The sequence below is a fragment of the Camelus bactrianus genome, chromosome 2 (genome assembly GCF_048773025.1).
Source record: "Camelus bactrianus isolate YW-2024 breed Bactrian camel chromosome 2, ASM4877302v1, whole genome shotgun sequence".
NCBI classification, from domain to species: Eukaryota; Metazoa; Chordata; class Mammalia; order Artiodactyla; family Camelidae; genus Camelus; species Camelus bactrianus.
In genome coordinates this window covers 127,426,587-127,453,631 of record NC_133540.1, presented here as the reverse complement: position 1 = coordinate 127,453,631, position 27,045 = coordinate 127,426,587, and positions in this window count along the sequence as shown.

Sequence of the window (27,045 nt, the reverse complement as noted above, 5' to 3'; positions counted from 1 at the left end):
TGATGTTGGTCTTTGGGTGCCTCAGTGTTTTGTTGAGCTTCCTTATCTGACCAGCACTTCTATAAATAGTTACATCCATACAAAATATTTTCCAGAATCCCAGCTGAGGGTTTGGTTTCCTGCCAGAATCTTGAATGATATGTTGTTTTAAGTGCTTTTTGTCACTTATTAACTATATGACTAAGGACAAATCATGTAACTATTCTGAACTTAATATCTTTACCTATAAAATAGAGTTGTAGGGGAACACTACATGTAACAAGCATCTTTCATATGCTATCACTTCATGTTAGTTAATTCACTCCTTTTTAAAAATGCTTATGAATGTATTTTTTCACCATTGCATCCTCAAACTTATAGAGATACCTGGAAATTGGTAGACATTCAGTAAGTGCTTATTGAGTGAATGATGTAGGCATGAGATAGGTATCATAATCTTAGCTATAAAAAATTGATGCTGGAATACATCAAGCTACCAGATGTGGATCACTGAGCTAATGAGTGACACTGCTGGAATTGGAGGCTAACTTGTCGAATTTTTTTTACTTTTGCTCTTTTCATGAAAAAAAAAAAATCTTACTTATCCACCTAGCCAACCCTTACAGGGCTGTTGTGAGAGTTAGAGGAAATGAAAATATGGAAACATGTTATGAACTTTGAAATGTACTTAATTATACTGCATCATCATTATCTTTATGAATATGTTTTAAAACTTATTTCCTACTCTCCTGCCTCAAAATACCATGCAGTCACTAAATACAAACTCATCCTCCTTTAAGTGTCAGGCAAATATGAATATGAAGATTGGTTGTTAGGGACAAAACAAAAGAAAATTATCTTGGAGGTTTTTGCTCTCTTATATTATTTTCTTAATTGTATCCTTCTAATAACATGGCTGATTAAGAAATAATTTTCCAAGGTTTGAAATTTAACATTAGAAGCAAAAAAATATTTTAAAAGATTTTGGGCTTTGGATCTAGATGTGTCGGGAAAATATTCTGAGAGTGAAAGTTTAGAAAGAGCTTGAACTTGGTTCTCTGAATCCCAAGTCACAAGTAAATGGAAGTCATGGGAGTCGCAAGAAATTGTTCCCGGGACCTTGGGTAAAAATTGAGGTTCTGAACCTTGGGACACATTATTGACTCTTTTCATGATGAAACTTAGGTCTCCTGGGGAGTCTGCAAGATTGGCTAGATCCAAAATGTAATAGACTCTTTGATGAGGTAATGGTTGAAAGAGCTTTATGGAAGTTATATACAGCATGGTATCCATGCTTTTTCTTTTCTGTGTTGCTTATACATCACTTTAGAAAGTTCAAAGTATATCACAGCACAAAAATAGTGATGAGGTAGAACTTTGATAGGTCTATCTCTTAGGACTATATCCCCGGCTGCGGGAAAGGAAGTCCCTTCTTTTTCTTTATCAGAGTCCAACCCTAGTGACCCGTGTTTCTATAACTTTGGAGATCTCAGAGTTTATTCACTACCCCTGTACAGTAGTTGAAACAAAACAAACTCACAGAGAAAGAAGCTTCTAAATAATAAAACTGGTTTTAGCAAACATAAGCATTCAAGTCAATGTAGTTCTTCCAAACAGTTGCCCTCAGAAACAGGTCTCATATCAGTGATGACAACGCTGATGAACTGCATTCAAATCTGAAATACACAAAGTCGTAAAAAAATCCCAAAGATTATCAGAATCTTTTTCCACAGCTGTAAAGTAAAGAATTTTAGAAGCTGTGTTTTTTAGATACAACATTTCATAAGGTTTCAAAGATCTCAGCCTCAGAAACTAACTCTTCAATTATTCTTAAATTTATACACCCCAAAGATATTTATTCAGCACTTACTAATGTTCCTGGCATTAATCCTAATGCTGTGACTTGAAGACAGAGGTCACAGTCTAGGCTGGAGGAGTTCACATCTTAGTAACACAGATAAGTAAACATCAATAACAAAGGAATAAAAATGTGTGCAGAGAGTAAGCCCAAGGTGCTCTGGAAAACAAATAAGGGACACGGCATGATTTTGGAAGATTGGGAAAGTATAACCAGAAGAGAAAGCTCTCATGCTGAATTCTGAAGGACACTTGGGAATAATCCAGGTAGAGACATTGAAAAATCAAGAGCAAAAGTTTGTGGGTTCATTTCTGGGCTCTCTATTCTGTTCCATTGGTCTATATGTCTGTTTTGGTACCAATACCATGCTGTCTTGATGACTGTAGCTCTATAGTAGTGTCTGAAGTCTGGGAGAGTTATTCCTCCAGCCTCTTTCTTTCTCTTCAGTAATGCTTTGGCAATTCTAGGTCTTTGATGGTTCCATATAAATTTTATTATGATTTGTTCTAGTTCTGTGAAGTATGTCCTGGGTAATTGGATAGGGATTGCATTAAATCTGTAGATTGCCTTGGGCAGTGTGACCATTTTAACTGTATTGATTCTTCCAATCCGAGACCATGGGATATCTTTCCATTTTTTAAAGTCTTCTTTAATTTCCTTCATCAATGGTTTATAGTTTTCTGTGTATGATTCTTTCACCTCCTTGGTTAGATTGCATAATCAAAGGAACCCAAGAGGGACAGGATGGTTTATTCATCAAGTTAAGTTCCTTTAGGCCAGAGCCTATGTCAGGACTGAAGTGCCAGGGGAAGAGGCAAGAAATATAGGTCAAAAGCATCACTCTACAAGGGACACCTGTGACCCAGTCATCCTTGGAGTTGGTCTCCTTAAGACAAGAATCAGACTACAAAGGGATTACAGTCAGGATTGCTTTTCTACTTACCTACAGTACCACCTTTGGGAAAGGCCTGTTACTGTCCCAGACTTTACCTGCAAAGAGCATATTATGGGAATTAAAGCCAACTTCGTTGTTTTCCTACTACTTGAGTTTCTTGGAATCTCTCTGTGTTTTCCACTTGCATCAGCTCTTAGAGGAATGAATTTGGCTGTTTACTGACTGCTGCATGGTGCTTGCTTCTTCTTCCTCATCTTGATATGGAGAACCACTATCATGAAAAGTCATTCTCCTTCACCCCCAACTTCACCTTCAGATAATTCCCTTAAGGTACCAGTCCTATCAGATGGGACTCGAAGTTTCTTTACCCCTCTAGGACTTGATGATTTAAATGACTGCATTTCTTATCACACAGATTCTCTCATCCTGGATTTCATCTTATTCTCTCTTCTTGTCCAGAGCTCCCAGCATGCCTCACAGGTCAGGTGATATGATCTAGGACTCCAAGAATAGTCTTGACTTCAAAGAGTCTTTGGTAATGATTTGCTTTTTCCTTCCATATTAAAGCTAAGATGACATGAATTTGTGGTTTAGTGGCCAATATCAGGTGAAGCCGTGAATTCTTCTGTCAGTGTTGATGATTGACCAGTCTCTACCTACAGCCCTTTGGGCTGTTTGAAAACTGGGGACGAGGAAAGCCTGTTGTAGGTAACAACTGGATTTCTTTTCAAAGGAGAAAAAGTGGAAGAGGTCCTTTCCTCTCGAGTTCACAGGACTCCTCTTAAAACAGCCATCTGCCAAACAGTCCACCAGATCTGTATAGCTGACTTGACCACCTGCTGGTAGTGCCTCCACCATCCTGTTGAATCAAGTCATGGCTGCTGGTCTGGGGGTTTCCTCTTGGGAAATTCAGCAGGGCTGGGGATGTGGCTGCACTCCTTATGGTGTATAATCTCAGGTGTCTCCCTAAAGCTCCTGCAGCATCACATAGACTTAGGGATACATTAAGAAACTTCTATACTTCTGTCAAAAATCTTCATGTCATTACAGTAAGGTAGATCTGTGCAATCTGTAGACCTTGCTGACGATTGCAAAGTGGCTCCTGCTTCTCACCAAGGAAGCTGAGAGAACCCTAAAGAAATGGCTCCTATCTTGCTTTCTATGTTATGTAGAGCAGGCAGCTAATGCTATACATCTATGCTCAATTTTCTGTTCTGTTGGCTTGAGAGCTCCTTGAGGGCAAAGACTAGCTATGTTTTCATTCAAAAAGTATTCACTGAGCACCTGTTTTTTTGCCTTGAATCTGTCTTTTGTCTTGAATTTGTCTTTTGTCACTTCACACAGAGTATGGCCCATAAATGATGCTCAAAACCGTTGTTAATGGCGTGCGTGGAAGGCCTGCCCTACTCAGGTGTCCTCATTCTTCCAACGTGTTGTTACTGGCACCATGCTTACTTGCCTCCATGTGGCTGCAATGGTCTAAGCTGAGACTCCGTGGTGATTATTATGCCTGTGCATTGCTTCCTGCACAAATATTTTAGAAATAATCTTTAGCTTTAAGGCAAAAGCAGCAAAGAATCCCTGAATCTTCAAAAAGGGAAGCAGAAAAAAAATGCACTATTGCAGGAAATTGACGTGGATTTCCACCTGAATCCTAGCTCTTACAGCATACCTGACATACCTGTTTATCATTCCTTTCAGGATTAACTGTGGGTCTTTACACCATTTCTATTTCTCTTCTTTCTCTTTTCTTTACATTTAAGTTTTGATAAGCTTCTCTGTTCCTTGAATAGACACTGAGCCTTGGCCTCATACTGGCTTATTCTTATCCTTATGGTCTGTCTTATTCTGCCTACATCTGTCCAGATCTGATGCCCTCGCCTGCCTGCACATAGTTTGGTCTTGCTACATGGAGTGTTAAGTGAGAACCTACTCCAAGCCTGTAATGTGTGGCTCCTACAAGGCTGAGTTTGCGGTATTCACTCAGATGTCTCATGCTTACTGGCTTGACTTACCTCTCCCTGCCTTCCTCAGTCTAGATCTGAACTCCCTAAGTTTTAGAATCTGAATACTCAAGGATCCCTTGCTTCTGTGTCACCTGGAACTTTGGGTAATGACATTAATTTCTGCTGCCTCAATACCAAGGAATGGGCACTAGGAAGGCAGGTTTGTTGATAGACTCATAACCCTTGCTGTCATCCCCATGCCTGGTATTCCTTTTCCAGGACAAGAATTGGACTTGTGTGATGACAGAGTGGGACACTTGGCTTTTAGTGTTAGAAGGGACCATTTTTCCCATATCTACCTGTCCACTATTCAAGTTTGTCCATTTATAGGGTCATAAAATGCATTAATTTGATGATTATGTCTAAAATCTACAACTAGACAAGAAGAATCAAAGTGAAGTCACTGATGATGATTCTTTAGACATATTTTATGCAGACAAAATGCTGTACTAACAACAATGTCCTATTTTAAACCAGTGGTTTGGGGGAAGGCTGATAGAGCCTGAGTCTGCACATTGTTCCTCCCAAATGCATAATTCCAATGCTCTGGCTGCCAGAATGAACCTTTGTGCATCACTGCTCTGAAGTTTATCTGTATCATACTGATAACAAGATTAAAAAAATACCACAGTCTAGGGAATGTTCTGAATTTGCTTCTTCAAGGACATTTTCTTATAAGGATAATGAAAATGTTGGCTATGAATATTTAACTCATATCATGCCTAATTTCTAACCCTATTTTAACATCTTTTTTTAAAGACTGTAGAAGGAATAGCCAGCCTCAGCACATGGGCAAGGGAATAGTTCTCTGAAGGCTACTATGGACCAAAAAATTCTTTGATAAGGATCTTACACTTTCAGAGATCCATATTTCACTTAAAAACAGTATCTCTGAAGTGGCTTTACTTGCCCTTCTATTTCTAAAACATGGATTTTGTTTTTTATAATTTCAATAACAAAACTTTTGTCAAGACAATAATAAACAGCAATGAAACAAAACAAAACAGAGACGATTCAGCAGTCCCAGACCTAAAGATGTGCTGGCATTGAGAGCAAGTTCAAATTCAATGAACATATAGGGAGGAGTACTAGGACTTTATTTAAAAAAAATAATGGGAGGGGACCACCCCTCCCATACCAAAATTGGCCGATGCTCAAGTCCTTTAGGAAAAATGGCGTGTATTTGCATATACCCTACACACATCCTTTGTGTACTTTAAATCATCTCTAAATTACTTATAATACCTAGTATAAGACAAATGCTATGTAAATGTGTGGCAAATTCAAGTTTTTCTGTTGGGAGCTTTCTAGAATTTTTATTCAGAATATTTTTGACCCACTGTTGGTTGAATCCATAAGTATGGATCCCAAAGATATGGGGAGGCAAAGGCACTTCTGTTCCCACGGTGATTAAGTTTGTGCTTTCCCTTCTTCATCGCAGTCGTGGCCAGGCAGTGGAAATGAAACCCTAACTGGTAACGTCTTTTTTTTTTTCCTTGATTGTGACTTTATACACTAATTGTTTTCATGAAAACCCTGAGATGGCTTGCAACCAAAGATGTGCTGTCAATCACTGACCATTAGATGAGAAACCTACGCTCAGGGATGTGGGCTTCGTCCTGCAGCCATGTCCCTGTGGGGGATGCCGCAGGGGGGTGCACTGCTCAGGCCTGAGTTTTAGCACAGTACCCCTGGTCCAGGAGCAGACAGGTTTCAGGAGGATGGGGGTCTGGATATTGAGGCTGATTGGAGGCTCTGCAGATGGAGATTTCCCCGAGCTTGGAGGCAATGTAGGAGGCCGAGATCCTCCTGCTTCACTGGTGCAGGCTGGGGCTCCCTGAGACGTCTGGGTGTGCACATATATCCAGGGTTTTCCTGCAATTCTCCTCTCATTTAGACACTGATAAGTGCTGCTTTGTGAAATGTGATTGCTGTCTACCCACAGGTACCATGACTAGAATCTCTTCATCGTTGACAGAAAGGCCCAAGTCACTCTTATTTGAAGAAATGTAACAGGGTTACAAAAACTGTATCATATTTAAATGTTTGTATCGAAGTATTTACCCTTTCTTCAATTAAACTTTTTGCAAGTGCAAAAGCACAAAGGAAGAAAATAGCTACTACATTAGTACAAGACTAGCTCACAGTGCACTACAGGGGGCATTATACGCTTAAGATAAAATGACGAATGATTTCATTCAACCCTGGATGATCTCTCCCTGGGATGGTGTAAATAATCTGAACAGCCCCTTCTAGAATGGTTGAAGGCCTTGGAGAAATTGAAGCCCAGGCCTAGATTAAGGACTCCCTTCTTTCCTCCCACCCCCAGGCTCACCCACTCCTCACACCCCCATCATGGGTGATAAGCCTTGATCATGAGTCTGAGAGGGACTGGCTGTAACCAGCCAACTGACTTCTCATCAGGGTTTGGCTCACAGGGAAGGGGTAGAGTGGGGAATTCGTTCATTCGACGAGCCCTGATTCTGAAAGTGTCCTGTCTGCTAAATGTCGACCTAATGATAAACGATGGAAACCTGGTCCTTACTACCTGGCTGACTCTGCACAGGACGTTCCTTCTGCTCTCAACAATTCTCCAGTGACTCATCTATAAAATAGGTATAATTAATATTTTACCTATCTAAAGCAGAGACATGGATTGAACAACCTTTTGGAATCCCTTCTAGCTGTAAGGTTGGTGCATCTGAGGAAGAGACAGCAGGTTGGAGAGCAGTGCTTTTTGAAGTGGGTCCTCTGGCCAGCAGAATGAGCATCACCTGGGAACTTGCTGGAAATGCATGATCCTGGGCCCCACCCCAGACTTACTGAATCATAAACTTGAGGGTGGGGCCCAGCAAACTGTTTTAACAAGCCATCAGGGGGGTTCAGATACATGCCTAAGTTTGAGAAGCTCTTAATTCAGAGAATGAGCAATATTTCTTCCATAGGGGATGGCTTAGTCATTTAAACTCTCTGAGCCCCAGTTTCTTCACTCACCAAAGTGAAGTAATTCTGTCTCTTTCAAATGATTCGCACATGTTTTAAATGACATAACAGTACCTAAGACATAGTTAGGTGCTCAAAAAATGTTAGTTGGAGTCAAAGGACCAGAAAGGTGAGATTGAAAAAAAAAAAAAAAGAAAAGGAATGAGAACCCAGTCTTCATTTTTTCCTTATATAACATCTTTAGCATTATATAATTTGCAATTTGCATGCAAAACACCCCACCTCGGGGCATCATAGAAACCTTGAAAAATCCAATATTATGCAGACAGCCCGAGATTCTGGCTGCTAAACCAGGCTTAAAAAACTAATTTTCCCTCTTTAAGGAAGTGACATTTGTGCATTCACCACAGCAGTAATAAATTTAGGCTTTTTTAAAAAACCACCCCTTGCCATTCATGAGGTTATTATTTTTATCAATAGCAAAGCCATTTCTTTTTGAGTATTTGGAGCTGTTTTTGAATCTCTTCTTTCGTCCTCACTGTAGTTATCAGCAGAGTAAACAGCTCATTAGGAAAAAAAAATGCCAACAAAACCGAAAACCATTTTTAATGGTAGAAATGTGATTAGAGCATTTAATTAGACTCCAGAAAGTGCACTTTCCATTAATAACTGGGGATACATTCCATGTCAATTAAAAAAGGATTAACATTGCAGGCTTGAAAATTTGGACTTAGACGTAGTCTGAATTTCAAGGCTGTTTTTATTAGCGGGCTATGCCGGGGAAGTGCCCAGAGAGCACAGAAGTCTCCTTAGGAATTTTCCAGGTATGTGGAAAGCCCCTTCATCTTCACAGGTGGGGCAAGGCTGGTCTCCTTGGAGGGTATAAGGGACTGACCTCTGAGATTCAGGTGTGAGTTTAAAAGAATGGGGAGGGTCACTATTAGGTGGAATCGGGGGTTGATCAAGTGACTTCAACTCTACCTCTTCCTTTTGGTGCCAGCCCTTTAACTCCTTTTCCTCCCACCCATTTAAGACCCCAGGGGTAGAGTGTTTCCCTTTAAATCTCCACGTCAATGTGAGCTAGAAATTTCTTCCTGTCTCATGGTCTGTTTTACACACAGAGAGGTTATTTTTATTGGCTATTGATTTGATATGAAATGGGAGTTTGAAGTGAGGAAGCCACTGTGCTCAAAATTCCCCAAAGAACTTGAGTTCTAGAGGGATGCTGATGAGGTCAGAGGGTAAATACTCTCCATGTCCAATGGAGCATTGAAGATCATGAGAAGTGAGGAAACTCTTCTCTCATCCAAGGACACAAGGGTCTGGCTTGAAAAAGAAGACAAAGCTGTATATCCAGAAGTCAGGTAAGTATTAGAATGGACAGAGTAAAACAGAGTAGAGGGAGGGGACCAAGAACATTCCCTTGTTCAATAAATATTGATTAAGTGCCTACTATGCAGTCAGGCACTGTTCCCCATGGAATTGACAATGAACTCATTTTTTATTGGCCTTGACTTAATGGCACTGCAGACAACCTAAAATAAGGGTAGACAATTAAGTCCTTACCATTTACAAAGACCTTCCCATGTTTTAACTCATTTGACTCTGATGAGAGGTAAGCAAGGTAGGTTTTGTTAACCATATTTTAGAAATAATGACATTGAGATCTCTGAAGGAACAAATGTGTAGGAGCAGGAGGCTATCCCAGCTCTCCAGATCCCAGTCCCCACGATCTTTTCATTGTACCCTGGGCAGTCCCAGGATGATTTAACTCCTCCTTGGCATACCCAGGAAGTTGGAAGAGGCATTTAGACCCTCCAAGATCCTATAGGAGACCCAGTAAAGCCATAATCGTGAACCTCACCCGTTGGCCATATGTTGTTGTAAGGAGGAGTGAAAAAATGGAAGTCAAAGCTCATTACTTTATTTAGAATATTCTTGGAGCACTTACGAAGTGGCGGGCACCATGTTAGGTACTTTTACTATACAGATGCCAAGGACACAAAGGAGGATGGAATATATAGCACAGTGTCACTTAGGTAGAAGTGTGACAACCCTGCAGAATCATGCCATCTGTGCTCATGGAGGTACGTGTATAAAAGTCAGTGCATGGAAGGTGTTTCTCTTTTTCTTTCTTTTTTTTTCTCCTAATCTCCACTAACCAACAGAGTGGATCGTGACAAGAGGAGGGAGGAAAGTTTGGGGAACAGGATGGGGCTAAGAAGACAAAAAAAAAGTGGGGTCATGTGTGGACTGCTGTTGATGCTGAGCACAATCTGAGACAAACGACTGAAGGCACCCTTCAGGTTGGGAGTCCCTGAAGTCCAGTAAAGGCAGAGATGAATTAAGAACTCATGGGCTCCTTGGAGGGAACACATGAGTCAACAAGTACCTGCCATAAGTGGACTCCTCGTCAGATTTTGGGCTTCCTATTTTATGCAAGTGTTTTCTTAAGAGCTCAGCCTGGGGTTGGCGTTGCTTCTGGGCCAGGGAGGGATTTGTTTGGTGTTGGCCCTGTTGGGCCTATTAAACTGAAGTTGCAAACGCGTAAGGTTGAAGTGTGAACACGCTCCCACTCTTGGCTGTGTCGTGGTTTGGAGAGGATGGCGGGCGGCCCCTGCTATTCTTGGCTGCGGGGACTTTCTCCTACATGAAATCTCCCGAGGAACATCATGTTCCAGCACGTTGTAAATGAAGGCAAGAGAGTGTTTAATAGCACCCAGGACTCAAATAACTTTGTCTTTTGTGCATAAGCAGAGCACTGGAGGAGGAGAGAGGAGGAGAGAGTAAGAGAGAGGAGAGAGCTGAGGCTCCCGCCCCCTCCCAGGGTACCTGCAAGGGGAAAAAATCTCTGTAATGGTGATCATTTGGAAAGGTTACAAAATGCCCTTTTTCCCCCTTTTCTTTCCTGGAAATATCTCAGTGGCTCTGTCTCACCAGCAGGTCCTGAGCTCCGTCTGTTTGTCTCCGTCTCTGATTCTTTTTATGACTCTCTCTCTTTCTGAGTCTGTCTTTTGGCCCCTCTCTCTTTTTCTCTTCCCTGCCTGTTTCTGTATGTGTCTCTGTCTCTGTTTACCTGTCTTTCTCTCTCAGATTCTCTGATTCTCCCTCCTCCCCATCTCACTCTCTGACTCTGTATCATCCATTTCCCTCCCTATTTCTTTCTCTCTGCCTCTCTGTGGTTCCCTCTCTGCCTCTGTCTCTCTGACCGTTTCCCTGTTCTCTCCCTCATTCTCTCTCTCTCCCTCGTCCCTTCTCTCATTCATCCTTTTTCTTCCACCTCTGTTCCCTCTCCACATTGCTCCAGAATTCCTGTAAAAATCTGAGCAGCTGTCAGGTCCTGAGAGAATGTAAAGAAGCAATGTTGCCCCAACTAAATGACTATAGTTCAGGTCTATGGACATTCCATAGGATTTCTTTCCTTGCCTGCTACCCCATTCCTTTAAAGGTTTAGCTGACATCATATCCATGCATTTGTGCCACGGCATCCTAGAACAGCAGATGAAAGGATCTTCAGATGCATAGAGCCCTGATCTTCACCTCTCACATGGAGAAACAGGACCACAGGAAAAGTGACTTATTCAAGAGCCCACAGACTATCCATCTCAGAATCAAGACTGAAAATTAGTATTTCTGAACACCAGCTCGAAGTTCAAAGAAATATTTGATTCATCAAGCTGTCAATTCTCTAAATATATTTAATTAAACATGCTATCAGCAATATCTTAAATTAGATTCCAGGACAGTGGATGGAATGTAACTTGTGATCTGTACCCTTGAAAGCCTACAACCTACATGAGGAAGCTGTGTGTTAAGAGTGTTAGGGAACATACAAACAGCAGCTCCTTTTTCCCTCCTGAATTTAGTGAGTAAAAGGCAATAAGGTATGGGGAAGATGGAGATGAAATGATTAGTTTTATTACCAGTGAATAATTGGAGAATATGGCTTAGAATAAAGCCAATGAGCTTGGTCATCCACTCTGCCTCAAGTCAAGACCTTAGGATGATCCCTTGAAGGGAAGTTTAGGTCCACCAGGCAGACACAGCCATGCAGGATCTTCACCTCCTGCCAGATCTGGATAGAAAGGAAATGGGAGAATGAATCCCTTAGATTTGCACATTCTTAATAGACTGGCTACACCAAAAAAGAAATGTGGACCAGTGACTACTAACCCCCTCCCCCCCATCTCCTCTACCTGCTGGGGAGATAAACCAGGGAAACTCCTACATGAAGCCATCAGATTGGGAGAAAACAACAGGGAAAACTGAAGGCCCCACCTCCTAAAATCTCCGAGGAATTTTAGTTCTCCTCACCTATGGATCTCAACAACTAGGTCTGTAATCAACCAAGGGTTACACTATAAGAATAAGAGTTCACTGTGATCCCTTGTGAGAAATCAGTAGCACATAAGGACTGTCTGGTTACCGTCTTTCTGGGCCAGCTCTCAGAACTTCCGCTTTCAATGAGGACAGTATCCCCCTAAGGGTGATTCTTAGGGTGAGGAGGGCAAAAAAACCTAAAAAGCTCTTGGGGGAAATTATATTGGCCCCACTGAGAATGCATGTGTGAGGGAGCTGGCCCAGAAGATGATGGTAATAATTAAAAAAAAACTGATAAACACTGTTTTAATAATAATCTTGACTAAGATATGTTTCTTCCAGGAGCCACAAGTGTGCAGTTTGGTTCTTGCCCTAGAAAGCTGTGAGGTCAGCAAAAAAAAGAAAAAAAAAGAAAAAAAAAAAAAAAAAAAAAAAGAAAGGAAAGTGCTTGTATCCAGCAAACAATGTCTTTTAGGAGAGAAAAGACCTGCCTAAGATGTGGGTTGAAATGCTGAAAGTTACAGATGGCCAATAGGCACATGAAAAGATGCTGAATATCACAAATTATCAGGAAAATACAAATCAAAACTACAATGAGGCACCACCTCACACAGGTCAGAATGGCCATCATTCAAAAGCCCACAAATGATAAATGCTGGAAAGGGTGTGGGCAAGAGGAAACCCTCTTACAATGTTGGTGGGAACAGAGTTTGGTGCAGCCACTATGGAAAACAGTATGGAGAATCCTTAAAAAACTAAAAATGGGACAGACGGAGAAGATGGCAGAGTAGAAGGACGCTCTCAGGTCACCCTCTCCCACAAATACACCAAGACCCACATCTACAGACCCACTCAGCCAACCAGAGCACCTGTGGAACTCCGACAGAACATCGCCCTCTTCAAAAGATAAAGACGCCAAAAATCTGGTAGGAGAAAAGGAAAAAAGAAAGAACAAAAGGCAAAGCAGCGCGGGACGGGTCCCGCGGGGAGGGAGCGGCAAATTAGGACTGGCGCTCGCTGGGTCTCCCCTCTCCAACTGAGAGGCCAGCGGGACGGAGGGGGAGCCTCCGAGGCTCGGATCTGTACAGAGCAGCCCTTGACTAACAGAACTAAGTTAAACGGGCACAGAGCGTCCCCCCAACACCCAGCCTGAGACGCGGGCCGGCAGCGGTGGGCAGGGCCAGGCTGCACAAGCCGGGCGGAGGACGGAAGTGGCTGCACAGAGGCAGCCCCGGGGGAACGCTAGGGGCTGCGCGCCGTGGCTGTGGGTGCACAGGGCAGAACAACCCGGGCCCTCCATAAAACAGCAAGGTTGATGTGCTCTCGGGGGAAGGGTGCACACCCCCATCTCTGAAAACCCGCGGAAAGTTTTCGGGGGAAGAGAGGCGGGGCTCAGGCACAGCCGCCATATCCTCCGCTCTGAGCACCCAGGTGGGGGAGCGGGCGAAACCTGCATCCGCACCGAAGGGCTTAGCAGCCTCAAAGGCCAGACTGAGACTGGCCTGCAGCCCGGGGCAGACAGGATCCTTCCATCCTGGTCCCTCAGAGAACTTGCTCCACAAAGACAAACAAGGAGCTGCGTTTTGGCTCAGAGCAGGGACAGGGCTGTCCCTCGGTCTTCCCCGAGCCCACCCGCGGAGCGCCGACCAGGGCGGAGTGCGCAGCCGCACAGAGAGCGGAACTACCGGCGGAGCAGGTAGAGCGAGAGCGGCCCCCCGCCTTTCGGGCAGGAACACAGCCCCTGACCGAGGTGCTGGGAGGGGGCACGACCCGCCCTCCTACCCAGCCAGTCTGCAACATCTGACAGGCATCCGGAGGGGCAGCGACCCGCCCGCCCACAGCAGAGGAGAGCTGCACCTGACCCAGTGTTGGGAGGAGGTGCGATCTGCTTGCCAACAGGTGCTGGGAGCAGCACAGAAGAGGGCGCCAACGGAGGGCCTCTGAAAACAGCAAGCTGACCTTCCAAAACAGGACAAGACAGAAAGACTTCACATTAAAAGCACACAGACTCCAGGAGAACACCTACAACCCCCCCCTTTTTTTTTTTTGTTAAATCTGTTTTTACCTGTTCTATTTTCTATCACTTTCTTAATCTTTACTTCTTAATTCATTTCTATTTCTCTTGGGTTTTGATGTCCTTCTATTGATTAGACACAGGTTTCAAATACATCTATTCATCTCCCCCCCCCCTTTTTTGTAAAGGTTTCAAAAGGACGTCTCAACCCGATTAATACTCTGCTTCAACTCACTCTTCTATTATTCATTATACACTGTTTTCAAACCCTCTCCCTTCTTTTAAAATTCTTTCTCTCTCTCTCTTTTTTTTTCTTTTTTTCCTAAGTTCTATTCCTAAATAGGCATCAGAGAGATAAAATCCTTAAGGACCAAAATAAACAACTGATACTCCATAAACCACAGTGCCAAAGAGGTATGAGCAAGATGAAGAAGCAGAAAAACCTTTCCCAATTAAAAGAACAAGAGAAATCCCCTGAAAGAAAGATCAACGAAATAGACATCGATAGCCTACTAGATCAAGATTTCAAAAAAGGAGTGATTGAATTGCTGAAGGAATTAAAAGAGATAGTGTTTAGAGATATAAAATATGTCAAAAATGAAATTGAAGCTATAAAGAAGAGCCAAGTAGACTGGGTAAACTCATTGACAGAGATGAGGAATGATCTAATAGCTGTGCAAAGCCGACTAGATAATGCAGAGGAACGAATTAGTGATCTAGAAGACAGGGCAATAGAAAGCACCCACTCAGAAGAACTACAAGAGAAGCAAATAAAAAATAATGAAAATAGCATAAGGGACCTATGGGATAATATAAAGCATCCCAATCTTCGCATAATAGGGGTCCCAGAAGGAGAAGAAAGATCAAAGGGGATTGAAAAGGTTTTTGAAGAAATCATGACTGAAAACTTCCCAAACTTAAAGAAGGAATCAGATATCCAAGTACAGGAAGCTCAGAGGGTCCCAAACAGGAAGAACCCAAATAGATCCACACCAAGACATATCATAATCAAGATAGCCAGAGTCAAGGATAAAGAAAGGATTCTAAAGGCAGCAAGAGAAAAGCAAAGAGTAAGTTACAAGGGAATCCCCATAAGGCTCTCAGCTGATTTCTCTACACAAACACTACAGGCCAGAAGGGAGTGGCAAGATATATTCAAAGCCCTGAATGAAAAAAAATGCAGCCTAGGATACTTTATCCAGCAAGGCTATCCTTGAGGATAGAAGGAGAAATAAAGAGTTTCACAGACAAAAAAAAGCTGCAGGAGTTTAGCAACACTAAACCCATGCTAAAAGAAATATTGAAAGGGCTATTCTAAATAGAAAAGCAGCAGGATGCTACAGAAATGAGAAACACACAACTGGAAAGGTGATAACTCATGAATTACAAATAAAGTAAACATGAAATTATAAAAGAAGACATACAAATCACTGAGAGTGGGAGAGAGAGGCAGGGAAATATAGAATATCTTTTTCTTTCTTTTTTAAATTTTTTTAACAGTAGGATGGGTTTGAGATCATGTTACTATCAGTTTAATAAAAACAGTTATAGTAATGGGTTGATAGATTTACAAAAAAGGGTAACCACAAGCCAAAAATTTACAAAGGAGTCACAAAAATTAAATAAAATCCATGATAATACAAAGGAAAATTACCAAACCACAAAAGGAAGAAGAAAGGAACAAAGAGGATATACCAATTCAACTGCAAAGATAAGTTCAAAATGGCAATAAACACACATCTATCATTAGTTACTGTAAATGTTAATGGACTAAATGCTCCAGTCAAAAGACATAGAGTGTCAGACTGGATAATAAAGCAAGAACCTTCAATATGCTGCATACAAGAGACCCACTTTAGGGAGAAGGACACATATAGATTAAGAATGAAAGGATGGAAAAGGATATTCCATGCAAATGGAAAAGCCAAAAAAGCAGGTGTTGCAGTACTGATTTCAGACAAAATAGACTTTAAAACAAAGGCCATAAAGAAAGATAAAGAAGGACATTTTATAATGATTAAAGGAGTGATACAAGATGAGGATATTACACTCGTTAATATATATGCACCCAATATAGGAGCACCTAAGTACATACAAGAATTACTAACAGATAAAGGGGGATATTGATGGGAATACAATCATAGTTGGAGATTTTAACACTGCATTAACATCACTAGACAGATCTTCCAGACAGAAAATAAACAAGGCAACAGAGAAATTAAATACTACAATAGAAAAACTAGATTTGGTGGGTATTTTCAGAGCATTACACCCCCCAAAAATAGGATATACATTCTTTTCAAGTGCACATGGAACATTTTCCAGGATCGATCATGTACTTGGGCACAAAAGAAACCTCAACAATTTTAAGAAGATAGAAATTATCTCAAGCACCTTTACTGACCACAATGCCATGAAACTGGAAATCAACAACAGAGAAACAAAGGAGAAAAAAAGGAAAGCATGGAGATTAAACAATATGTTATTGAAAAAACAATGGATCAATGAGGAAATCAAAGCTGAAATTAAAAAATACCTTGAGACAAATGATAATGAAAGCACAACCACTCAAAACCTATGGGACACAGCAAAGGCAGTGCTAAGAGGGAAGTTTATAGCGATACAGGCCTTCCTCAAAAAAGAAGAACAATCTCAAATAAACAATTTAACCCACCACCTGAATGAATTAGAAAAAGAAGAACAAAAAGCCCCAAAAAGCAGCAGAAGGAAGGAAATAATAAAGATCAGAGAGGAATTAAATACAATAGAGATTAACAAGACCATAGAAAAAATCAACCAAACCAAAAGCTGGTTTTTTGAAAAAGTAAATAAAATCGACAAACCTCTGGCCAAACTCACAAAGAAGAAAAAAGAGAGAGCACAAATTAGCAAAATAAGAAAGGAAAATGGAGAAATTACAACAAACAAAATAGAAATACAGAATATCATATGAGAATATTATGAAAAACTATATGGAACCAAATTGGATGACCTAGAGGAGATGGACAAGTTTCTGGAAACATACTGTTCACCAAAACTGAATCAAGAAGAATCTGAACACTTGAACAATCCGATCACTAGAAAGGAAATAGAAATAGCAATTAAAAACCTCCCTACAAGTAAAAGTCCAGGACCGGACGGCTTCACCGGGGAATTCTACCAAACATACAAAGAAGAACTCATACCAGTCCTTCTCAAACTCTTCCAGATGATTGAAAAGGAGGGAATACTCCCAAACTCATTCTATGAAGCCACCATCACCCTGATACCAAAACGAGGCAAAGACACTACAAAAAAAGAGAATTATAGGCCAATATCACTGATGAACATAGACGCCAAAATCCTCACCAAAATTTTAGCAAATAGAATCCAACAACACATAAAAAAGATTATACATCATGACCAAGTGGGGTTCATCCCAGGGACACAAGGCTGGTTCAACATACGCAAATCAATCAGTGTAATACATCACATCAACAAGAGAAAGGACAAAAACCACATGATCATCTCAATCGATGCAGAAAAAGCATTTGATAAAATTCAACACCCATTTATGATAAAAACTCTCACCAAAGTGGGTACAGAGGGAACATATCTCAACATAATAAAAGCTATATATGACAAACCTACAGCCAGCATAGTACTCAACGGTGAAAAACTCAAAAGCTTCCCACTAAAATCTGGGACAAGACAAGGATGCCCACTATCACCACTCCTATTCAACATAGTCCTGGAAGTCCTAGCCACAGCAGTCAGGCAAGAGAAAGAAATAAAAGGGATCCAAATTGGAAAAGAAGAGGTAAAAGTGTCATTATATGCTGATGACATGCTACTATATATAGAAAACCCTAAAAGGTCCACACAAAAGCTACTAGAGCTGATTGAAGAATTCAGCAAGGTAGCAGGTTACAAAATTAACGTTCAAAAATCAGTTGCATTTCTTTACACTAACGATAAATCAACAGAAGAAGAAAGTAAAGAAACAATCCCCTTTAAAATAGCACCCAAAGTAATAAAATATCTGGGAATAAATCTAACCAAGGAGGTGAAAGAATTATACACAGAAAACTATAAACCATTGATGAAGGAAATTAAAGAAGACTTTAAAAAATGGAAAGATATTCCATGCTCTTGGATTGGAAGAATCAATATTGTTAAAATGGTCACACTGCCCAAGGCAATCTACAGATTTAATGCAATCCCTATCCAATTACCCAGGACATATTTCACAGAATTAGAAAAAATCATAATAAAATTCATATGGAACCATCAAAGACCTAGAATTGCCAAAGCATTACTGAAGAGAAGGAAAGAGGCTGGAGGAATAACTCTCCCAGACTTCAGACAATACTATAGAGCTACAGTCATCAAGACAGCATGGTATTGGTACCAAAACAGACATATAGACCAATGGAACAGAATAGAGAGCCCAGAAATGAACCCACAAACTTTTGGTCAACTCATCTTTGACAAAGGAGGCAAGAATATACATTGGAATAAAGACAGTCTCTTCAGCAAATGGTGTTGGGAATACTGGACAGCAGCATGTAAAACAATGAAGCTAGAACACTCCCTTACACCATATACAAAAATCAACTCAAAATGGACTAAAGACTTAAACATAAGACAAAATACAATAAACCTCCTAGAGGAAAACATAGGCAAAACATTATCTGACATACATTTAAAAAATTTTCTCCTAGAAGAAATAAAAGCAAGAATAAACAAATGGGACCTAATGAAACTTACAAGCTTCTGCACAGCAAAGGAAACCATAAATAAAACAAGAAGAAAACCTACGGAATGGGAGAAAATTTTTGCAAGTGAAACCGACAAGGGCTTGATCTCCAGAATATATAAGCAGCTCATACGACTCAATAAGAAAAAAAATAAACAACCCAATCCAAAAATGGGCAGAAGACCTAAACAAGCAATTCTCCAAGGAAGACATACAAATGATCAAAAAGCACATGAAAAAATGCTCCATATCACTAATTTTCAGAGAAATGCAAATCAAAACTACAATGAGGTATCACCTCACACCAGTCAGAATGGCCGTCATTCAAAAATCCACAAATGACAAATGCTGGAGAGGCTGTGGAGAAAGGGGAACTCTCCTACACTGCTGGTGGGAATGCAGTTTGGTGCAGCCACTATGGAAAACAGTGTGGAGATTCCTCAAAAGACTAGGAATAGACTTACCATATGACCCAGGAATCCCACTCCTGCGCTTGTATCCAGAAGGAAATCTACTTCAGGATGACACCTACACCCCAATGTTCATAGCAGCACTATTTACAATAGCCAAAACATGGAAACAGCCTTAATGTCCATCAACAGGTGACTGGATAAAGAAGAGGTGGTATATTTATACAATGGGATACTACTCAGCCATAAAAACTGACAACATAATGCCATTTGCAGCAACATAGATGCTCCTGGAGAATGTCATTCTAAGTGAAGTAAGCCAGAAAGAGAAAGAAAAATACCATATGAGATCGCTCATATGTGGAATCTAAAAAACAAAAACAAAAACAAACAAACAAACAAAAACAAAGCGTAAATAAAGGACAGAAATAGACTCACAGACAGAGAATACAGACTTGTGGTTACCAGGGGGGTGGAGGGTGGGAAGGGATAGACTGGGATTTCAAAATTGTAGAATAGACTACACTGTATAGCACAGGGAAATATACACAAAATGTTATGATAACTCACAGAAAAAAATGTGACAATGAGTGTGTATATGTCCATGAATAACTGAAAAATTGTGCTGAACACTGGAATTTGACACAACATTGTAAAATGATTATAAATCAATAAAAAATGTTAAAAAAAAACCTAAAAAACTAAAAATGGACTTACCATATGATCCAGCGATCCCATTACTGGGCATATATCCAGAGAAAACTCAAATTCCAAAAGATACGTGCACCAAAATATTCATAGCAGAATTATTTACAATAGTCAAGGCATGGAAGCGACCTAAATGTCCATGCACAGATGGCTGAATAAGGAAGATGTGATACACACACACACACACACACACACACACATGGAGTACTACTCAGCCATAAAAAGAATGAAATAATGCCATCTGAGCAACATGGATGGACCTAGAGATCATACTAAGTGGAGTAAATCCAACAGAGAAAGACAAATATCATAGGATATCACTTATATATGAAAAATGATATAAATGATAAAAAATGATATAACTGATAGAAAATGATATAACTGAAATAAATGAACTTATTTACAAAAGAGAAACAGACAGACAGGGAAAACAAGTTTATGGTTACCAAAGGGGAAAGGTAGGGGGAGGGATAAATTAGGAGTTTGGGGTCAGCAGATATAAACTAATATATAAAAAATAGATAGACAACAAGATCCTACTATATAGCACTGGGAACTATATTCAATATCTTTTAATGATCTATAATGAAAAAATATACATATATATATATGTTAAAAATACTGAATCACTATGCTGTACCTAGAAACTAACACAATGTTGTAAATCAAATACACTTAAATAAAAAAATATTAAAATGCTGGAAATTAGCCAAACCTTCTGAGAAGGGAGACGAACATTGTAGAGGGAAGTGGTAATTCCTTCCAAAGCACTAGGGGATATTACAGTAAGAAATCTGACTCAAGGCTTAAAATTTTCAAAACCTGGAGAAAGACCAGGACAGAAACAAGGGTGAGGCAAGTGAGGTACCTGGGGTATAAAATGTAAGGACCTGGCACTTACGTGACCTGACAGTGGGCCCCTCCTTAAATGTTGCCCCCAAGGTGCCTCACTTGCCTCAGCCTAGCCCCAGCCCTGAGAAAGACAGGCGCTTGTGTTGCCCACGGCAGAGTTCTAGGTCTTCGTCAACCCCCTGGGGGCTCAGGAGCTAGAAACTTTGCCAGATACTTTGATTCGGGAATGTGCAGGAGCTGAAGGTCCAGCTGAACAAATGGGCAGACAAGAAGGACATTTTCCCCGCAGGGAAGGTGTTTTAGTCTAGGCAGTCATGCAGCAAAGAGATATGGTGTCTTCATCTTCATTTACATTAGCTGGTAGTTTCTTCATTGGGAAAATCTGCATTCTTTATGTAGAATAAAGCACTGCTCCTTTCCATATTATCTTTGCAGGTGTGTGGTGAGGGAGTTGAGGACCAGCGTAAGATTACATAGTACATTTTGGTGTAGTCGGGACTGGGATCCACATCTGCCATCTGAATCAACAGGAGTGATTTAACAATCACCATTGTTACCATGAGGTAACAATAAAGGGGTTTCTAATAAAGGAACTGGCCAAGCCACAAAATGGTGGTGAATGCAAAAATTAAAAAAAAAGGTGATTCTTTTTATATAAACATTATTTTTGTATTGATGATTTTCTGGTGCGAGGAGCTGTAAATTTAGACACAAAAGAGGCACGGGATGTGTGTGTGTGCACGTGCACACGTGCTCAGCATATGTGTAAGTGGCTGAAGGTGATTTGACTTAATTATATGCCTCATTCACTCAGATAGAGGAAAATAGAAATTAACTTCTATTATTTCACTAATTCTACCCCTTCGTTTGAATCTTCACAATGATGCCTTTGAATATAGATCCTTTATCTAAAGTGGCCATAATTGCAGGGGCTCCTCCCCTGACAATTCTGTTTCAAGCAGCGTTCACAAAATGCTCCTTTACCAATTATTACGTTTCAGAAATCAACAGTCCCCAAGACTGTTGCCACCAAATTTCCTTTCTGCAAATGTGGATGCACCCTCCCTAAAAGTTGAATGAACAAACTTCCTTGGAGATTACCTTCAAGCTGGCCTGTCTTCCTCCTTATCCATTTTGTTAATAGGTTTTAATTTTCAGATACTTTACAAATGAGAGGAGTCAAAAATTATTTTCAGGACATGGATATTTTCAGGACCTCCTGAAGGAGCTCTGAAAATTCAGAGTTTGAATTCCATATCTAATGACTGACTCATTTGATCACTGTGCACTGAGCCCGTGCAAGGCACTGGGAAGGATGTGCAGTCAGACGAGGTGAGGTCCAGAGGGCTTAGGGCATCCGCACTCACCCCTGAACCCGCTTCGTGCTTCCATGTGGCCACACACCCACTCACCACCTCTCCCCTGCCTGCAGTGCCCTCCTTATTTCAGTCTGGGGCTCCCAAACCTATTTGTCTCTTGCATCTTTAGGATTCCTTCTGTAGCGGGGTTGTTTGGTTGACCTTGTTGGCGTTTCTTAACCTCTCTCTCAGTTTTATGATCTGTAAAACTGGGATAATAATGGTTCCAGCCTCTTTGACATGTGACATGAGTAAGAATGAAAAGAGTTAATGCATCAAGCTTCTAGAACAGCATCTGGTAGAAAGTACGTGTTTTTACAACTGTAAGTAGCTGTTATTTGTGTTGTATTGTTTATTTGATGGGGGAGGGGATGGAAAGAACAGAACAGGGAAGAAACGAAGAACTCCCAAGAGAGTCAGAGTCAGCAGGTGCTGTGGACTGAATTGTGTGCCCCCAAAATTCATAGGTTGAAACTCTAATCCCCACAATGCGATGTATTCGGAGCTGAGACTGTTAGGAGACACTCAGGTTTTAAATGAGGTTGTGGTGGTGGGGTCCGCATAATGGGACTAGCGCCCTATAAGAAGAGACCAAGGGGCTTACTCTCCCTCTTTTTGTTATGTTACAATAAAGCAAGAAGGCAGCTGTCTGCAAGACAAGAAGAGAGCTCTCACCAGGACCTGACCATGCTGGCACCCTGATATCAGGCTTTCCAGCCCCCAAGCAATTAGAAGTAAATGTTTCTTGTTTAAGCCTCCCAGTCTATGGCATTTTGTTATAGTAGCTCTGGATAAAATAGTAGGGTAGGGACCAGGTTATTGGCGTTTCAGATTCTTCCCAGGGGCTGCCTCCTGTTGGGATGGTGGGTTATTCCTCTTCTCCACTTCACCCCAATCTACCTTTCATTTTAGTATTAGCCTATAGGGGTAAGAAAATAAGAAAAACACTTTCAGTCCTATAACAAGTCCCCTCCCTACACAGCTCAGAAGCTGCACCTGAGCTGGGTGGGGTGCAGGGTCTTTCAAAGTCCATGGTCAAGCCTTTGTCCTCTTTTCCTTTGGGGTCCAAGTGTGCTTGAGCATAAAATCGAATCCCCTTGGGGCTCCTGGGCTTTCTTATCTCTGAGGCAGTTGGGGTGAGTGGACTGACCCAGACTTGCTCGATTAGTCTAGAAGGAGAAAGGAGCCATTAGGATCCCATTTAGAAACCTTAGGATCCACCACCACTTTCCTAAGAAACCTGGATGGGAGGAAAGTCAGTGGGTATTTTTAGAGCTATGAGGATAGCAGCACATCATTTCTTTGTTAGAAATTGACCCTTGTGTGAATGTAGCATCCTTGTCTGAGATCCCCGAATCCCTACCTTTTAAATAAGATGCCTAAGAGCTCCTCTACCTGTGTATGCAGAATTCTGGGTGAACCCATTATGTTCTAGAGACAAACCACTCACAGTTCCTGAATGAGACACACTTCCTCTTGGTCCCTGTGGCTGGGACAATTTGCCTACCACTTCTGTAGCTACCTTTTGCTCATCTTTCAGCTTAGATGTTACTTCCTCTGAAGTTTTTTTCCCTGATCCTGCAAATCTTGGTTCTGCAGCTCCAACTCCCCTGCCACATCTCCTGTTTTCTCCTGCATGTATCACAGTGAATTGTGCTTGCCTGTTTTCCTCATGAGTGCTCCAAAGGGTCCTGATCTCCCTGAGCGCTGGGTCTGGTCCTATAAACTGCTGACCACTAGCACTGAATACACAGCCTGGTACATTGTAAGAGTCCAACCTTTCAATAATTACTTGTTAGATATCTGAGAGATGAAAAAGGCCCTGTTTGGAAACTTAGTCCACCAAATAGGAAAAGAGTATCATCAGCTATTGGTGTTAAGTATGCCATGGCCAATGTTTGCGATTTTCTCAAGGGAAAAAATATAAAAATCTAATTACTGCGCTAGTCAAAATAAAAGATTTTTTGATCATCTAAAAAGAAAAACTGCCCTACCTACATTAAAAAATTTTTGATTTTACTAATCCCATCTAATGAATATTTTTAAAACACTCTTAAATTCATGGATGAATTTACATAACTTCTTTCCATTTAATGTCTATCCCATCTGGCCACAGAACACAGACTAGAAATTAAAAAGTCAATTCCTCATTAATTCACAATGGATACTGAGCATCATTTGTGTTGGTTAATCCATAAAACTTCCTCAGTTTTTCAACATAAAAAAAAAAAAAAGAAAAAGACCTGGTTTGGAGAAAAATCTTAGGAGGAAAAGTGTTCAAAACAATGGAAGAGAGAGTGCAAAGGCTCCGAGGTGGATTCAAATGGCATCTTGAGAAAGAAGAATGAGACAAATGTAGATAGAACACGGGGGAACCCAAGGGAGGCTAGGAAGGAGAAATGGGGAAGAGACGGGAAGGAGAGAGATGAAGGCTAGGCCAGGGAGGGAAATTTGGGTCTTGGTAAGGAGCTTGGATTATTTTATAAGTGCAATGGGAAGCCTTTGGAAATGTCATCAGGGGTTTTAAAAAGGTTACTCTGGCTGCCGAGTAGAATTGATTGGAGGAGGACAGACATGGAAGCTGGGAGGCTGCTGTGATTCTCAGTTTCTGTTTGGAGTCTTGGAACTGGTGTGCTTCTATTAATTTAAACAAAATATTTTTTAATATATAAGGGCTTATTTTCAACAATCTCTCTATCAGGTGTTTTTTGGAAAACTGGAAAGCCCCTCTGGTTGTTCTCTTTCAAACTGAAAATTTTGGCATTTTGTTACAAATTTCTTCTCCAAGGGGAGTATATAATTTTCTTTTATTATGAAACCAATATTAAAGGAACTAGAAGGAAAGAGAAGAAAGAAAGAGAACAATTCACCTCTGCATCTTAGAAAATCAAGTATTTATTTTAAGTTCTCTTATAGTCCCTGGCCACGAGGTTAAAGTCTGGTTAAAGTCATAATGATGATGGATATACAGTGCATTGAATTCTGGTTTTTTCGCATAATGGATACCACAGGCTTTCCCCACATCCTATACGTGTGCTTAGCTCATGTACAACATATAATCAGCAATAAATATTAAAACCTTAGCTTTCCTTCCACTCCTCCTGCATCTATTCCTGCTACTGTGTTAGAATATAGTCTTCATGTTGATTGTTTTTTTAAAATTGCAAGGCATTTTATCAAGTGAACCATCATTTACATTTTTACACTTTGTTAGATATTTAGTCACCTTTCAATTTTTCAACCTTTCAATTTTTCAATCACAGAAATTCTTTGCTTAGTTAAAATTCATTGTGTTTATGACCTTTTTTTTCCTTTTGGATTGTTGTCTTTGGACAACTGTTGCAAAGGATAAATGCTTTTTTAAAAATTAAATTATCTCTCCCCCTAAAAATATTACAGACTTGAAATATACATGATGGGCAAAAATAGAGCTCACTTGCCTCTCTACCTCTGAGAGTTAGCTTCAGAGTTCTACAAGAAAGCTGAAAATTCCTGTTTTAGGATAAATAACCAGGGGTAGAATTTTGGGTGAAAGGCTATAAATATTTCTTGAAATCTCTGTAAGACTCTCACCTGTGTATTTTGTTTTTAAAGGATTGAAACCATTTGCCTTGCTCTCAGAAAAGTATAAACAGACCAGTTTCCCAGTTACTCTGCCAGCAGTGGGGATTGTCACTTTAATAAATGCTGTTAATATAGTAGGTATAAATGACATCTCTTTAGAATTTACATTTTCTTATCTTTGAATATGAGGGAAATTTATCATTTCTATGAAAAATTTTAAAAATGCTACAAGTAATTGGGCATTTACTGTGTTCTAGACAATTGGCCATGGTTTTAGTGCAAATTTTCATTTAATCTTCAGCCTTTCTTTTGAAGATATTGTGGTTGATTCTATTTTATGGATGGGGACACTGAGGCTGAGAGAAATTAAATAACTTTCTGTAGGTCAGGTGTGTGATGGTGGAGCCGAGTTTGGTGCTCTGCTCTGTTGGATCTTGTAGCTGATTGCCTGCCTCTAGCAGGTACTGAATATGCAATGCCTATTTATTGTGAACTTGATGTTTTTCTCACTAATTTGAATTTGCTCTTGTTAAGCTGTAGGTATGTATTTATTTTCTTGGCATATTTAATGCAAATATTTTTCCCAAGGACTTTTAAAAGATCCATTTAGCAGGAAATATTTAAGCTGAGGGAGTCATAAGTTGAGCCAAGAGGAGGTCTAATTTTATTAGTGCACTAGGTGTGTGATTGCGAGAAGCAGAAGATATTTTTACAATGTTTACTTATAAAGCTTCCTTGGGTTTTCAAAAAGTGAATGAAACTGACTTCAAGGGTTGAGAGATCCCCTGCTGATTGTTTTAGGTCGTAATAAATGTCCCCACAACCCAAACATTCCTCTTGTCCTTTTTACTCTTATTTTCAAGATGGGTGTAATAAATAATGGTTTTGCAGATGAGGAAAATGAGGCAAAAATGTGAAATAACTTTCCTAACATAAGAAAGATTTTAAATAGCAGAGAGGGATTAGACAGATGTCTGGAAGAGTCCAAAACATATGCTTTTTCTGCAATATTATATCAAAAGCTGTCTAAAGAGGTGATTGTTTAGAGTAAATTATAGGCTTGAGAAAACTTCCAGTGATGTGGCTCCACTAAGCAAGATGTTGATCACTTGAATAAGAAGAAACTGGCTGGGAACCCAGGTCTGTCTGTAGTGGGTTGTAGGAAGGAGGGGAGATTTGAGAGATTCATCCTTTTCTCTTATCTTCTTTCCTCTTTTAGTTTCTCCCTGCCACTCTCCCTTCCTTCTATACATCTGTCCTTTTATCCATCAATTAAAAAATATATTGAATACAATATGCCACCATACAAAGATATTACTTCATTATCAACTATATTCCATTCTGCACATTTCATACCTGTGACTCATTCATTTTGAAATTGGAAGTTTGTATCTTTTAAT